The following is a 14,298-nucleotide window of genomic DNA, read 5'->3' on the forward strand; positions in this document are numbered from 1 at the left end:
TAGTTAGTCCAAGCAGTTTTAAGTATGCTGTTTTCTTCCCACAGCTATCTTGGGAGGCATACATTTTTACCTAGACTTTTCGTGGAAGGAAATGGTCCCAGAAAGTTCATGCGTCTTGCTTGGGGTATACAGACAGCTGGAAAGTGAGCTCAGGTCTGTGTTACATTCCTTTGTATTTTCTGGCTCTGGCAAACTTTCCCTTAAAGTCATAGTTATTTGTTTGGAGAGTGGTACTGATGGCATAGAAGTTGTTCCCTTGTTCCTGTATTTAGAAACTCCCAGACCTAGGACCTTGTGTAATTATGTATCTTTTGCCCAAGGGGGTTCTGTGCATCTTCTGCCTCCTGTGGTTTTAAGAGGCTGATTTTCCACTTAGGTTAAGAAATAGCAGTTTCATCAAGGCAAAACAGATCCCTGCTCTTGTTAATGCTGTGCTGCTTGGAAGCCATCATCAACTTCCTCTTTGCCTGGGAGAAGGGTTTTTTCACAGTCCAGCTTCTGCTCTTTTTAGCCATATCTTGCTGAAAGCTCGGTTGGTAAGGGTTGGGCCATGCTACCCTAAAGAACCGAGCATCAGAGGCTGAAGTCAATCAATGATTGTTTTTTGATTCCTCCAATTACTTGTGGTTGCTTTCAGTGCCCCTCCGGGTTTGCCCTCAGTCTTCCAAGGACTTCACAAAAGCCCTGTTTGGGCTTTAATAAGTGTAAGGGGACTATTGTTTAAGTCTTGATGATGGTCTTTTGTAATGCAGGTTGATTGTAATCCCCACACAGTATAGTTTCTTGTATGATGCCAGGTATACCAAGTACCAGTAGCCATAGCAACTGCTCTTTCTGGTCCCATCCCCACTGTTTGCCCTCTTCCTTCCTTCCTTCCTTCCTTCCTTTCTTTCTTTCTTTCTTTCTTTCTTTCTTTCTTTCTTTCTTTCTTTCTTCCTTCCTTTCTCTCTTTCTTTCTTGTATGTAAATACACTGTAGCTGTCTTCAGACACACCAGAAGAGGGCATTGGATCTCATTAGAGGTGGTTGTGAGCCATCATGTGGTTGCTAGGAATTGAACTCAGGACCTCTGGAAGAGCAGCCAGTGCTCCTAACTGCTGAGCCATCTCTCCAGCCCTGCTCTGTTTCTTTGTTTTCTTACTCTTCCTTTGTATTGTTTCTAGTCAACCTTCCCTCCCCCCATTTTTGGATTTTCTATTCCCTTTTGTTTCCACTTATAATTTGGCCACATCTACCGTGAGCTCATTTCAGTAGCCACCTTGAAATGTTCTTGACTTGATGTTACAATCTCTTGCTTTCTCTCATTAAGTTCCGTTGTGAGGTGCTGTCCATCATCACATCAGTTGTGCCAACGTGGGAAAGATCACCACAGTTGGATGTGTGGACTGGTGACATTCTCTACTTTAAAGGAGGGTAGAGTATCCAGCCACGCCTTTCTGCCGCTTGTATGCAACTCTGCCTTAAATGAATGTGGTCTCGGGGTCTCAGCTTGTGGATAGATTACATAGTCTGGTTAAGATTTGGGGAAAGAGCCTTCAACTGCACATCCACATTGGGGAAAGAGCTGCCATCTATGCTGGGGGCAGACTTTGCAGCTCAACTGCTTTAGACTCACCCCTGATCCTGCCCACAACATTCTGCTCTTGCTCTATAAGGAAACCCAGTAAACTAGTTGGTTTTCCTGATAAAATTTGGTAGAAGCAAATGTTGATTTGTTGATGGGACCTTAGAGATTGGAGGTGGATGTTGCTTAGTCCCTCCCACCATCATTACCCTACCTCCCACCTGGGGATCGGGGAGGGGATTCTTGTGACAGGTTCATGATCTGTCTCCTAAGTTTAGATAGGTGAGGTTTGCCAAATAGATCACCACCCTTTTAGCCTGTGTTCTTAGCTATTGTCCAGTCTAGATGAATGTTCAGGTTTTATGTTATTAGTCTTACTGTATTATCCCACATTATGTTTTAAATGAGTCAGGTCAAGGGCAGTTATACTGCTATAACAAATAGCCCCAAACAACTCAGTAGCTTATAGAGAAATTTACTTCTTGCTCATTGTATATACTCAGGGTCAGAAGGGCTCTGCTTAATGTGTTTAACCAGTCTGGAGACAGTTTTATCTTGAATTGTGCTTCCAGAATCATCTTAAACACCTTGGTGGAGAAAGAAAGCATCATGAATTCATGCCAGCATTAAGAGCTTTTTCCAGGCGTGATGCACATTATTGAATTCATAGACTGTGGCTAGTATGAGTCATGTGACTTATATGGGTACAGGGACATGTGGTCCCACTGTGTGCCTGGAAGTCAGGAGCTTGAAGTGCCCACTTCTGTCTAGGTGAGGTCATTACTACGGAAGCCATCCACAAATCTGGATTATAGCTACAGGGTTATTTCCCACTCGTGCTCTACGTGTCTACAGAAGTCAGCTCTGTCCATACTTGTACACACATGTTCATTCTTGGACCCTGGCCAACAGCATCCTCATTCTTCTAAACATCGCTGAGAGCATAGAGTACACAGATATTAAAGCTTCTACTGAAAGCAGTTCACGTGGTCAAGCCTGACGTCACAGGGAAGGGAAGCAAGTATTTGTAAATAGAGATGCCATCTGCCACACCCTACAATCCACATTCCATCCATTCCTCAGTCTCAGCCACCCCAAACACTTCATATCCCTCCTTTCATATATTCTTATTCTTAATCAAAATGTAAACTGCCTTAAGAGATAGCTCAGTGACTAAAGGCCCTTGCCACCCAACCTGATAACATGGGTGCAATCACTGGGACCCAAATGGAAGAAGGGAAGTACTGAGTCTTCCAAGTTGTCATCTGACGTGCACACATACACACACAACAACAACAACAACAACAATGTGATTTTATGTGAGTTGTTCTTTTATTCAAGACCCAGATCAAATAATCGCTCCCCAGGAAGCTTCCCACCACTGCCCCAGCCTACTCTCAAACAGTTTTATCTTCTTTGGCATTCACCACAGTGGGTACGTACCTGGATTAGAGAACTCCTGTTGCTCTCTTCTGTCTTCTTCAGTTGTTACTTCAAAACTCAGAAATGGTGTCATTCCTATTTTGTATCTCTAGTGCCTAGTAAGTGCCCATCCGGATACTTGGTAAAAGCATGTTAATTGATTTTTTTTTTTAATTTCCTTTACTTGTGGAATTATGGGGCATTTCAATACCAAAGCAGAACTATTACCTAGACTTAATTAGTAATATTGGATCATGGCAAATTCCCTACCTAGGCTGATAAGCCTGGGCCTCTCTCCCTCACCTCTTGGCATTTGCCCAGTTAACAACCCCCACCCCTGCCCCCTGCATCTGTCCCAGTCTCTCTACACAGCTACACCTTACCTCCCTCTGACCTCATACCTTTCTCTTAAACCTGTTTTCCTCTAGCCACACCGTCCGCTGCTGGCTCAGTTACACTACAGTTTAGAATCATTTTCTAAACTTGAGTGACTTGTGACAGAACGTCGATTTCTTATTCTTACTTCATGCTTATCAAGGTTGGCAGGGTCTCTGATAATATCACCTTCCTCTAGGATCCAGGCTGCTGGACTGCCCTCTTCCTGGGACCTAAATACTCTCTCAGAAATAGAGGGAAAGAGAGATTTGAAGATTCTTGTCTGAACTATAACATGCCTTTGCTTTAAAATGTTACATGTCACTTCTCACAGTTTGATTGGCTGAAACAAGCCACCTGTCCCCATTCAGCCACAGGCAGCAGGAAAGCAAAGAGCTGGTAATATTTGTGACCAATCATAATGATTCTCACACAGGTCTTGGGTTCTCCAAACATGACAAGCTGTTTGTTTCCCCTAAGATCTCTTTAACATGATATCCAACCCCTGACTTCCTGGACCTCGGTGATTTGTTCAGATGACAAAGCATTCCATGGCCCCCCTAATGTTCTCACCTACCACCTAAACTATCCTCAGATCCTCCTCGCTGTAACCCACTCTTCCAATGTCCCTGTAATTTCCCCACCTTTCTTTGTGTCTTGAATTTAGAGCCAGAGAGACCCGGGAATCAGATGGATAGGGTTAGGGATAGATCTTAGCTGGAGGGCAGGTTAGGCACAAAAGCCACATCAGGTTTCTTGGTGCTTTACCACACTGACTTGTGCCTGGGTTGGTAGGTACACAGAGATCCCTAAGGGACAGGCTAGTTTTGCATGAACTGCCTTGGAGGGGAGGAAAAAAGCCCTGCAGGTATGTATGCTTGGGTTGTTCTGCACTCAGCCATTTTGGTAGCTCACTCTCATGTCCATGAGGAGTGACTGTGCATTGAGAAGTGCCAAAAAGGGTGTCTACCAGGTATCCTCAAGTGGAAAGCTAGGGCCGGGTCGATGGCGATGTCCTTTTAGCAGTGGGATTTGTTTTTGGTATCTCTTTGTATAGTTGATTGTGTATTTCTGATGTTTCCCTTGAGATCCCTTTAACCTAACCCAGCAGCAGCCATGCATTAAGAAGACAGAGGGAAGCAGTGCCTCTGGTGTCTGTAGTGTGCTGAGCAGTAAGCACGATGCTGGGCAGAGTCCTAAGTAGTTCTTGGTGATTCACCAGTGCCCCTGTGATGTCTTATGCATCTCTTCTTCTGGGACAAGAAGGTCTGTGTGACCAATGCCTTTATGGTGATGGCAGTCCACACAGAATATCCACAAACTCCACATACCCACCAAGTAGCCCAGGTCCCAGACATCACCTTCCAAGGTCTGAGCTCCCAGGACAGGCAGCATTCTCGTGTTTAAGGGCCTCTAGACTTAAAGAATGTGATGGTCAGAGCGGGGAGAAGGGATGTGTGGGCAATGGCTGCTGGAAATGTGGATGGAAAAGTTAGAAGCCTTTACGGCTGATCGATAAAGCTCCAAGGGAAAGATGAGCACATGCCAAGGGCCTGAGACGACTTCCCAAGGAGAAGAGGAGAGGGTGGCTTTCTTTGGGCAGGAGGGGAAGATTGAGCCCTCAGAAGGGCTTTCAGATAGTGGAGCAATAGTATTATAGGAGAATTGACTTGCTCTAGATTTCTGAGATCAAAGCTAGGGAAATGGTTAGAAGTTAATGGAAAGGCTCTGTTTGTGTTCTGGAATGGTTTCTCAGTAGAATAGTTGTTGTACTCACAGAAGTGAAGTTCTGCCACCAGACACATTTGTTGTCTGTGTGTAAGATGCTCGGCCAGACCCCTTTATGATCTCTGTGAGCCCATCCTAATTACAGCAACCCTCACCCACTGCCACAGTTGACAGAAGCTCTGTCACATACTCTGGTTTAGAATCTATCCAACCTTTGTGGGTCTATATTTGACCCTTTTATAATTAAAAATTTATGAATCTGGGATGATGTTTTCATATTGGATGGACATTATGTCAAAGGAATTACTTCTAGTATCCATGAGGATCACTGAAGAAAAGTAGGTTCTTCCTGGTATGAACTGGGCCTTCTCCTTTCCCACCTGTCTATAGTTAGTCTGTGTTTATGGGCCCCTTTAAAAACAGATGCGCCTGAGTTTTAGCCAGTACAAAGAGGGTGGATGTAATACATATTTATTTACAGGCTTGCTTCAGAAAGTCACACATCTTCCCATGTCACCTGACAATACAAGGGACTTCAAGGACATACAGAAGAACAGAGTCCTTGGTCTCTGAATGACCCTGTGGAAGGATACTCACTGGCCAGAAGTAGTCCTTCCAGACTTTGAATGACAAATCAACTTCATTGTGCTGGTCCACTGGGATTTTGGAGTAAAGATGGCAATATCTTCTAATTCCACTTGGTGTTTAGGATGCCCTTCATAAGAAGAAACCCTGGGTCAAAGTTGAGGCTTATGTTCTGGCTTTCCCAGCTTGAAAAGAAAGAAACTTGTATACTGTCACCTTCCTATTGAGGGTGCAAACTTCATGAGGTATGTTAGGTATGTGTTTGTCTTTTTCTGTTTCTCATCTTTGAGTGGGTGTTTATTGAAATGCCAGGTGCTTTTCAGTTGTATTTCTGAATGCAAGCAGTACATATTGTTAAACATTTTATTAATATATTCAATATTTTTGAGTGTTTATTGCATTTTAGCAACTGGTAATCATTGCTAAGCAAGAGCTTCTCGGCATGCCCATTGGAGGAGGTATAGCAAGGGAAATGGATGAGAGAGAAGACAGGGTGAGGCCAGCCTGATAGTGTTCTGAGTTACAGGATTCCTGTGTGGAAGGGCCTCTCTGCTAAGGAAAGAGGTTGAAGAAAGTGCTTTGGAAAAACTGGTTAATCAGCAGAAACTTCCAAAGTAGGTGGGAATAGCTGGAAGAAGAGGAGACGTCAGAGAGGACGTATTCTAGGAAGAGGGGATGTAGATGTTACGGACCAGGGCATATTTGGAGCTGTAAAGGAGGGGTGAGGTGGAGGGACTTGGAATAGATACATCTGTGCACATGCTTAAAAGCCTTGGTAGGCTTTATAATGTGGTCAAGCACCATATGAAAAGTGTTTATTTTCCTAGGAGAAGATGTACCACAGCCATCAGGATGTAGCCATTTGTGTAGTTTCTACTTTATTGTGTTATGCTCTTTGTTTCAGAGTTTTCTACAGTGAACATGCTTTACACTTGCAGATAGATAGATAGATAGATAGATAGATAGATAGATAGATAGATAACCCCAACATGTTTTCCATCTGATTAGTTGTGATCCTATCACCTGGCCCTTGAAAGAAGTCCTCTGGAAGAGCTGAGGCACAGAGATGATTTCCAGTGAAGGTAGGTTTAAACTTGGCCTGCCCCCTTTATCTCCTTCCCCTCTACATGGCATTTACATTCCCTGTAGGACTTTTTTTTTTAACAATTGTGGTTTTGATAATCACAGGCAGTACCTTGTTGTGTGTATAGAGTGTGCAACTTGGAGAAATCAGGACAAAGATTCCATGATAGTTCCCTACTTGACAACCTCCGCACAGAGGATGGTTCTCAGTCCACTCTGCTGCAGAGACATTGTGTACCCATTCTTACAGATTTGGCAGTTAGAGGGGAAGCCAGTGATCATGTTGTAAAATGTCAGGAAGGCTGCTGTTCCCATGCCTTTCAACCCATATCTTCCTTCAGCATTCTGGCCCATGGCTAACCCATGGGGATGCTCCCAGTGAACCAGCATTTTCTATCCTGTTGGAACAATGATCAGCAGCCCCAGAGACAAGAACAACCCGAGTATGTCTTCTGTGCTTGCCCATTTCCAACTACATTTAGGCCAAAATGCTTACTTTTGAGACTTAGCCTGGAAGAGCCCTTCCTGAGGTACTGCAAGTGTGTGCCCCAGAAGAGATGGAAGTTAGACCACTGAGCAACTCTTTTTTTTTTTTTTTTTTTTTTGGTTCTTTTTTTCGGAGCTGGGGACCGAACCCAGGGCCTTGCGCTTCCTAGGTAAGCGCTCTACCACTGAGCTAAATCCCCAGCCCCGACTGAGCAACTCTTAAAGCCTTGCCTAGAGATCACTGCTGTTCACCATCCTCGGGCTAAAGCATGTCACCGAGATGATCTGACGCAGAAAAAGAAATGGGCTTGATACGCAGCTCAGGTGTTATTTAGCAATATGAATTTCAGATTCTCTATCTAGAGAGTGAAAACAGGTAAAAGCAAGCTACTTATATAGCTTGTTTGAATATTATAATTCAAACCACAGAATATCATGTAACCACTTTGGAAGATGACTTGTCTTGAAAATACGAGCTGACCTGGAGGAGACTGTAGATGGATTTAAGTGTGCAAATCAAGCTGTAAGGGCATAATGGAGACCATGTGAGCATGGTTTTATTTTTTGACAAATTGAGAAAGCCACAAACCAGGAACGATGATACATACTGTAATTCCAGCACTCAGGAAGCTGAGACAGAAGGATAGCTACAAGTTTGAGGCCTGCCTGGTATACACAGTGAATGCAGTGTCTCCAAACAAACAGGTAACAACAACTAAACTAAACTAAACTAAACCAAGTCTATGAGTCTACGAAAGTCCATGAGTGTCCTGATATGAGATTATTAATTAAAATGTCTCATGAGTAGTTACTTGTTATGGACAACATGAAGTGTTTTCTGTTTTTGTTTTTAACATATACTTGCTCGTTTAATCCTGGAAATACCAGAGGAGGAAATAGCTTATACCAGATAGTTATTTGCCACTTGAACTGGAGGGGAGGAGAGTTTGCGTCTATAACCACCGTGAATGTGCCCAATCTTGTCTGATCTCGGAAGTACGCAGGACTGGGCCTGGCCAATTGTTCTTTAAAACTGAGATGATTTCTTTAAGTTTGTGTTGGGCAAAATGGGTGAACTACCCAGCAATTATCAGGAAACAAACACCACAAACCCTAAGCCTCATCCGGCACTGAGCACTTTATTTTCTGCTCATTGGCCTGTTGTCAGTTACAGTGGCTTAGCCTTCCCCAGACTCCATTCAGTCTTTTCTCCTGTCCGCCGTGCCTCTCAACCATCCCTGTGGTTTTCTAAGTCATGATGACTTTTCCTGGAATTGCCACCCTGATGCAGTGTTGCATGCACATGTAATTTGCAAGCTGGAGAAGTTAGACTTCGGGTCAGACTCGGTGTTTCCTAATGTGTCTCATTCTGGAACTCTGCTAGAGAGGCAGCCTCTATGGGAGATACTTCTTCAGGGCATAGAGCATTGTACATGGACACACAGCCAGCTTTTCAAGGGCAAGGCTTAGATCTGGTGTGTCATATGGCTAAAGTTCATGTCAGTGGACCTGGGAAATCATGAGGATTGTATAAGGAAGGAGGGAACATTTTCTGAATAGTAATCTGCCACAGTAAACATAAAACAAAAACAATAAAGTGAGGGAAAAGAATATTTACCAAGGAGTTTGTGTTCGGCGTCTTCTGAGGTTGTACTATTCATTTTTTTGGTACTAATTTTTAAAAATGCAAACTCTGTTACTGCAGTGAACACAGCAATGAAAATATGGAGCATTTAACCAGAGTACTCATTGCCTGGCACAGCAGGGAAGTCTACAGCCATGCAGCTTACGCCACTTCCGATAGGACACTAATAGTGAGCAAAAGCCAAAGGCCACTTCATGATGGCCATCTGCTTATATCCTTGTCATAAAGTCCCAGAGTTCCGGAAGGCTCGGGTGCCTATGACAAGCAGGGATCTCCTAACCAAATGGTCATTCTGGGCAAGGTTTGTCTACACTTTGAGAAAATCATCTGTCACTGAAATGCCCAGCTGTAGTTAAGTGAGTAACACAATAACTTAGTGGCCAAAAATGGAATGAAAGGCCAGGTGTCATGGGCGGACCCTGAGTCTTTGTTTCTTTGGATAACCCAGCCATCAAGTATGCAGGTCAGTTGGTGATGTTCACCAGGCTCTGAAAAGTTGTTTAGAAACTGTAGCGGCATCGTTTACATCTTCCACTGCGTCCTCACCCCACAGAGAACCAACACTGGAGCTCTGAAGCAAATCACTCAGTGATCCAAAACATTAAAGAAAAGAGCAGGATAGGTGACTCAGCAGTTAAGAGCACCGGCTGTTCTTGCAAAGGACCCAGGTTTGGTCCCGAGCTCACAGCCCCCTGTAACTCCAGCTCTGTGGGTTCTGACACCTTCTGGCCTCCACAGGCATGGGGTATGCATATGGTGGTTTTGGACAAAATCCAGGGCAGAGGTAAGGAAGGGAGAGAGGAGAGAGAATGCAGGGAGGTATGGAGGGAGAGAGAGGGGGAGAGAGGGAGAGACGGAGAGAGATCGAGATTAATTTCCTTAAAATGTTGGCCAGGAAATCAGGCATGCTCTAATTTGCATACTCTTCCAAGTAATTTAGAAAGTATGGCTCAATATAGCTTATGAGAATCAATCATACACTCCCCACACAAATGTCTTAGTCAGTGATTTGCCAGGATTAAAAGTTCTATTTCTCAATTTTCAGTCACTCACCCTGAGCCTCTCGATTTTATGTGTCCACTTACATATCTAAAAATCTAAATAATTCTTCTCTTTGCATGTCTTGCCTTTTCAAAGCTCAAAGTCGTTCATGGAGATGTTATTGGATTGCGCTGGGGACCGCAGTTCCTTGATAATGAGTAATTGTTTGCTCAAGCTTTAGCCAAGTGTAAATATAAATATAACCGGGTGAGTAGATTTGTCCATGTTTCACTGAACATTGTCTCTTATTGTATAAGTGCTAGTGATTCTCTGTTGATAAAGTGGGAAATGATGAACTCTGGAATCAGGGTGACTTAGGTTCAAACTAGAACTCTGGCCTCAAGTGGTCAGCCCTAAACACATGTGCATACATACAGGCAACGCTAAGCAGAGTCAGTGGGGTTGGTGTGTGTGTGTGTGTGTGTGTGTGTGTGTCTGTGTGTGTGTGTGAGAGAGAGAGAGAGAGAGAATTGGGAGGGGTTGGGGAGGGTGACATGGGAGGAGTTTGATGGGGAGGAAATGATGTAAATTAAACACTCCTGTGCTTTTTTAAATTCTAAAAAAATAGTCAAAAATTATAAATGCACTGACCCCCTATCATTTATTTAATCCTTGATAATTTTCTTCAGTGGCTGAGTACCAATTTTGCATATGTAAAACTGCAAAATGAAAGCTATCTCACACCTAAGAGTTTTCCAAAAAAAAAAAAAAAAAAAAAAAAAAATCAGTGACATTCCTACCTGGCAGCTGAGAACAACTTAATTTCCTTCTTTCCCCTGATGTATGTTTTTTGCTTTACTTTTCAAACAGTATTTATAAACTGTATCATTAAACAGATGATAGAATAGTTTAATTTTTTCTAGGATGGTTTACCCGTCCATTGCCATCCATGCACTACTGTACCGAGTGCTGTGGCTGACGTGAGAACTGAATGCATGGAGCTGCAATGGTGGACTCCAGGCCTGCTTCGTCATCGTCAGATATGTCATTTAACAGCTGAGCCTCGCTTTCCTCACATGAAAAATGATTGCGATGATTGATATTTACCTCAGAGAATTTAAATGGGACTGCCACCGTACCTATGGGAAAGTCACTGCTGAACTGGTGACATTTCTGTATATATGTATGTTATTTAGTGTTTATATATTTATACGTGGATTCCTGAAATAGCAGTTCCGCAGAGTTGAGCATTAGAAAACAGCTGGTCTTTTGCAAGGCCCAGTTTGAGGCAGACCATACAAGCTGCTAGAATACCCTGGCCACAGTGTTAAGACAAAACTGAAAGAAACACAAACTGAAAGAGATTTGAATGAGGAAATACACCCACACTTACATGCTAACAGCTAATAGGGGACTTTACTTTGAAGCTAGCCAAGGTTGCTTGACAGAAGGCTGAGAAAAGATGAGGCTGCTGAGTGAAGCCAGAGAGATTATGCTCAAAGTCAAGTAGATACCATACAATAAGCTTTTCCAAGGTCTATCATCTTGGGAGGAAAAACAAACCAAACCAAAACCCTTATATTGCTGTCTTCCCACTGGTCAGCAGACTTTCAGTAACTCTGCCTTGCTGTAAGGTGCATCACAGTGTTGTGCATTAGAGCAGTGTGGGCCACACAGGCAACTGGCATGTTTCAAACTTCCACAGATTTCTTGGCTTCATTATCAGGAGAAGTATGCGATCCCATAGGTAATGTTCAGTAAGAGATGTATCTGTCCTGCCCCGTCTCAGACTGATCACGTTCTGCCCTCTGTCTCCTTGGCTGTAGGGCTCCTCTTCACTGGCTGTGAACTCCTTAAGTAAGGTTCCTGATGTTCATGTTTGTTCTCTAAGGTTGAGCACAGGGTCGGTCCCTGGAACAGAGCCGTTGCATTGCAGTTGAACTTCTAGTAGCCAAGGCAAACCTCTGGACCCTCTGTGGTAGCACCAGGATCCACCAACAGGCAACACAAGCTGAGGCCCGGAGGCTTCTGTGGGACCATGTATGATTCCACTTCATCTCCTGCAACCCTGTTGCTCTCCAATATGGCAAGAGGAGCATTGGGTCTTCCTCCTTTGTTAAGGTAAACTAGGACAGTCAAATATACATCTGCCTCCCAAGCCCTTCTTCCTTTCTCCCGCTATCCCCCTGTACCTTTCTATTTAACCATCCAACCACTGTCCATGCCCTGAACACTGTTCCATGTCAGGATTTGACATGGTCCCAAGAATAGAGTGGTATACAGTAGGCATGCTGTTTTCATATTCCTAAGTTTATGTGCTTAGCGTCTGTCTCTAGGTTGCTGGGAATTAATTTCTGCCTGTACTCTTCACTCTGTATATAGACTCCACTCAGTGCCTCTCTGTGTCCAATCCCTTATCTCCAACACGAAGCTCACAGTAGAATTTATGTCACACTGTGAATGTTCAGTGAGTCCCTATGTCCATGTAATGGTACCTGACAGAGAAAATACCTAATAAATATGCAATGCAGTTGCTGATGTCATAGTTGCTATGTAGAAATAAGAAATCACCTAATTAACATAAATCAAAATACTTGACAAATGAAACTGCCTCTAACCTCTGACCTGGAAGTACTTACGATGTGGTTGTTGACTTAGTTGAATATGTAAACTGTCTGATGGGATTTGGGAGTAAGTCCACCTGTAGATCCAAAAGATTTCTAAATACCCATCTGGTCCTGAAGATGAACAATGAGAGCCATCTTAAAAGGAAGCATCAAAGAAAGGTTATAATAAATATAAAGTTATGAATAAAACAGACTGGCAAGAGGGAGTGTGAGCCAGGGTCAAGATAGTGACAATCTCAGGCAAGAAAGAGCCCCCATCACTGACAATATGTTGAGCACTTTCACCTACGGAGTCTGCACTTGAACAATACTGGGAAGTTTGCTTCTTACTACCTGTTTCAGTGTCACTGAATGGAGATGGGTGGATTTCTGGGACATTGCATAGGCACTGGCCCCCTCCATATCTGGAGGACTCAGAACTCCACACAAGACATTTCTAGGACCCCCTTCTGCCACACCCACTATACTTTATCACTAAATGCACTGAGCTATTAGATCTTTCTGTTGGTAGTAGTAGTGTTGGTGGTTTATTCTTGTGTTTATTATATCTGAGCCAGTCAAAGAAATGTTGTAAACAACAATTCCTAAGTACTGTGGTCCTTATGCCTAAGTCTAAAGTGAGTGTATGGTGTGAGACGCTTGAAGCCTTGAGGACTTCATCTCATTTGCTTTCTTGTTTGTAGACATTTATACCAGTTGAGCAAGAAGTCGGTGCTAGAGCGGCAGCAGCCGGTTTGGAGCGCAGTCTCTTCCTCATGGAACCCTGGCCGGATCACTGGTCTTCACCACCACTGTAAACTTCTAAATTCCCTCTTGTTAAACAAATTAGAGTGGGTTCAAGGTTATATTTTGATATTAATAGTTTTACCCTCATCGCCCCGTGATCAAAGAGAAAAGGGTAAGGGGACAACTATCAGCTGGAACTGTAGTACACTTTCCTTCTCTTACAGACCTAGTGCTTCCAATGCGCCCTGGCTGTCTCTCCACACTCTCAAGGTCTTCTTCACTCATCTTCTTGGCTGTGTGGATCTGAAAACACACAGCGTTTGTCCGTAATCTCATCCTCATCCACACTGACTGTGGATAACCGGATGTGTTTTGTGAGGCCCCTCAGTCTCAACATGGTTTTACAGACTCGGTCCTAAGCAGGTATCACATTCTTACTGACCCACAGCTGCTGTGCTACTTAGGTTTGTGTCTGTTGGAATTCCAGGGCAAATATTTATAATTATATCAGCTCAGAGAGTACTTCTTCTGCATACTTCTGAGTTCAGAACCTCAGACTTTTTTCTTAAAGCTACTCAGCGTCTCACTCAGCCAGAGGAGAAGAGACCTGTCCGCTTTAGCTCTCCACTCTTTGTAGTTCAACAGCAGCCTGGTTTAGGCCGGGACAAGGGTGAAGGTGGTGGAGGTGGTGGTGATGTATTGATGATAAAGAGAACAATAATATCTATGAGAATTTTATTACCCCCATTTTACAGATAAAACAACTAAGCTTCACAGAGGTGAGGTAACTTCCTCTGCCATCCAGGTAGGACTTAACAGAAGGTGGGGTTTACATCTGGTTCCACGTGATTCTCCACTCATCCGCACTCCACCACTCCCCAGGTGGATGGTCAGGGTCAGGAGCCTCGTGAGTGAGAACAACAGGTCTGTCGAGTTCTGCAGGGCTGAGCTGTTTATCATTGCGGAGGACACTCATCACTGTGCTAATTACATTAATTGCTGCCCACTCTGAGGCTAGGTGGGTGGCTTAACAACACCTAGGAGCGTGGTAATGATGCCTGGGCCTGCCTTTATGC

General features: G+C 43.7%; 1 long non-coding RNA gene across 49 annotated transcripts in view; it reads left to right on the forward strand.

Moving 5' to 3' along the window:
- The window catches only part of LOC100911221 (uncharacterized), a 51,675-nt gene that overhangs the window by 1,796 nt on the left and 35,581 nt on the right, over positions 1-14,298 (forward strand). For 13 of the 49 annotated variants that reach the window (XR_010051894.1, XR_010051905.1, XR_010051899.1 and 10 more), the window contains exons 2-7: positions 45-5,919; positions 6,683-6,756; positions 7,863-7,948; positions 8,949-10,136; positions 10,793-11,990; positions 13,180-14,240. This is a non-coding gene — a long non-coding RNA (uncharacterized LOC100911221). Of the gene's footprint in view, positions 1-44; positions 5,929-6,682; positions 6,757-7,672; positions 7,949-8,948; positions 10,137-10,792; positions 11,991-13,179; positions 14,241-14,298 lie in introns of all 49 variants that reach the window. The other 36 variants (XR_010051879.1, XR_010051882.1, XR_010051892.1 and 33 more) reach the window with 35 other exon arrangements.

This window comes from Rattus norvegicus, chromosome 5 (genome assembly GCF_036323735.1).
Source record: "Rattus norvegicus strain BN/NHsdMcwi chromosome 5, GRCr8, whole genome shotgun sequence".
NCBI lineage: Eukaryota > Metazoa > Chordata > Mammalia > Rodentia > Muridae > Rattus > Rattus norvegicus.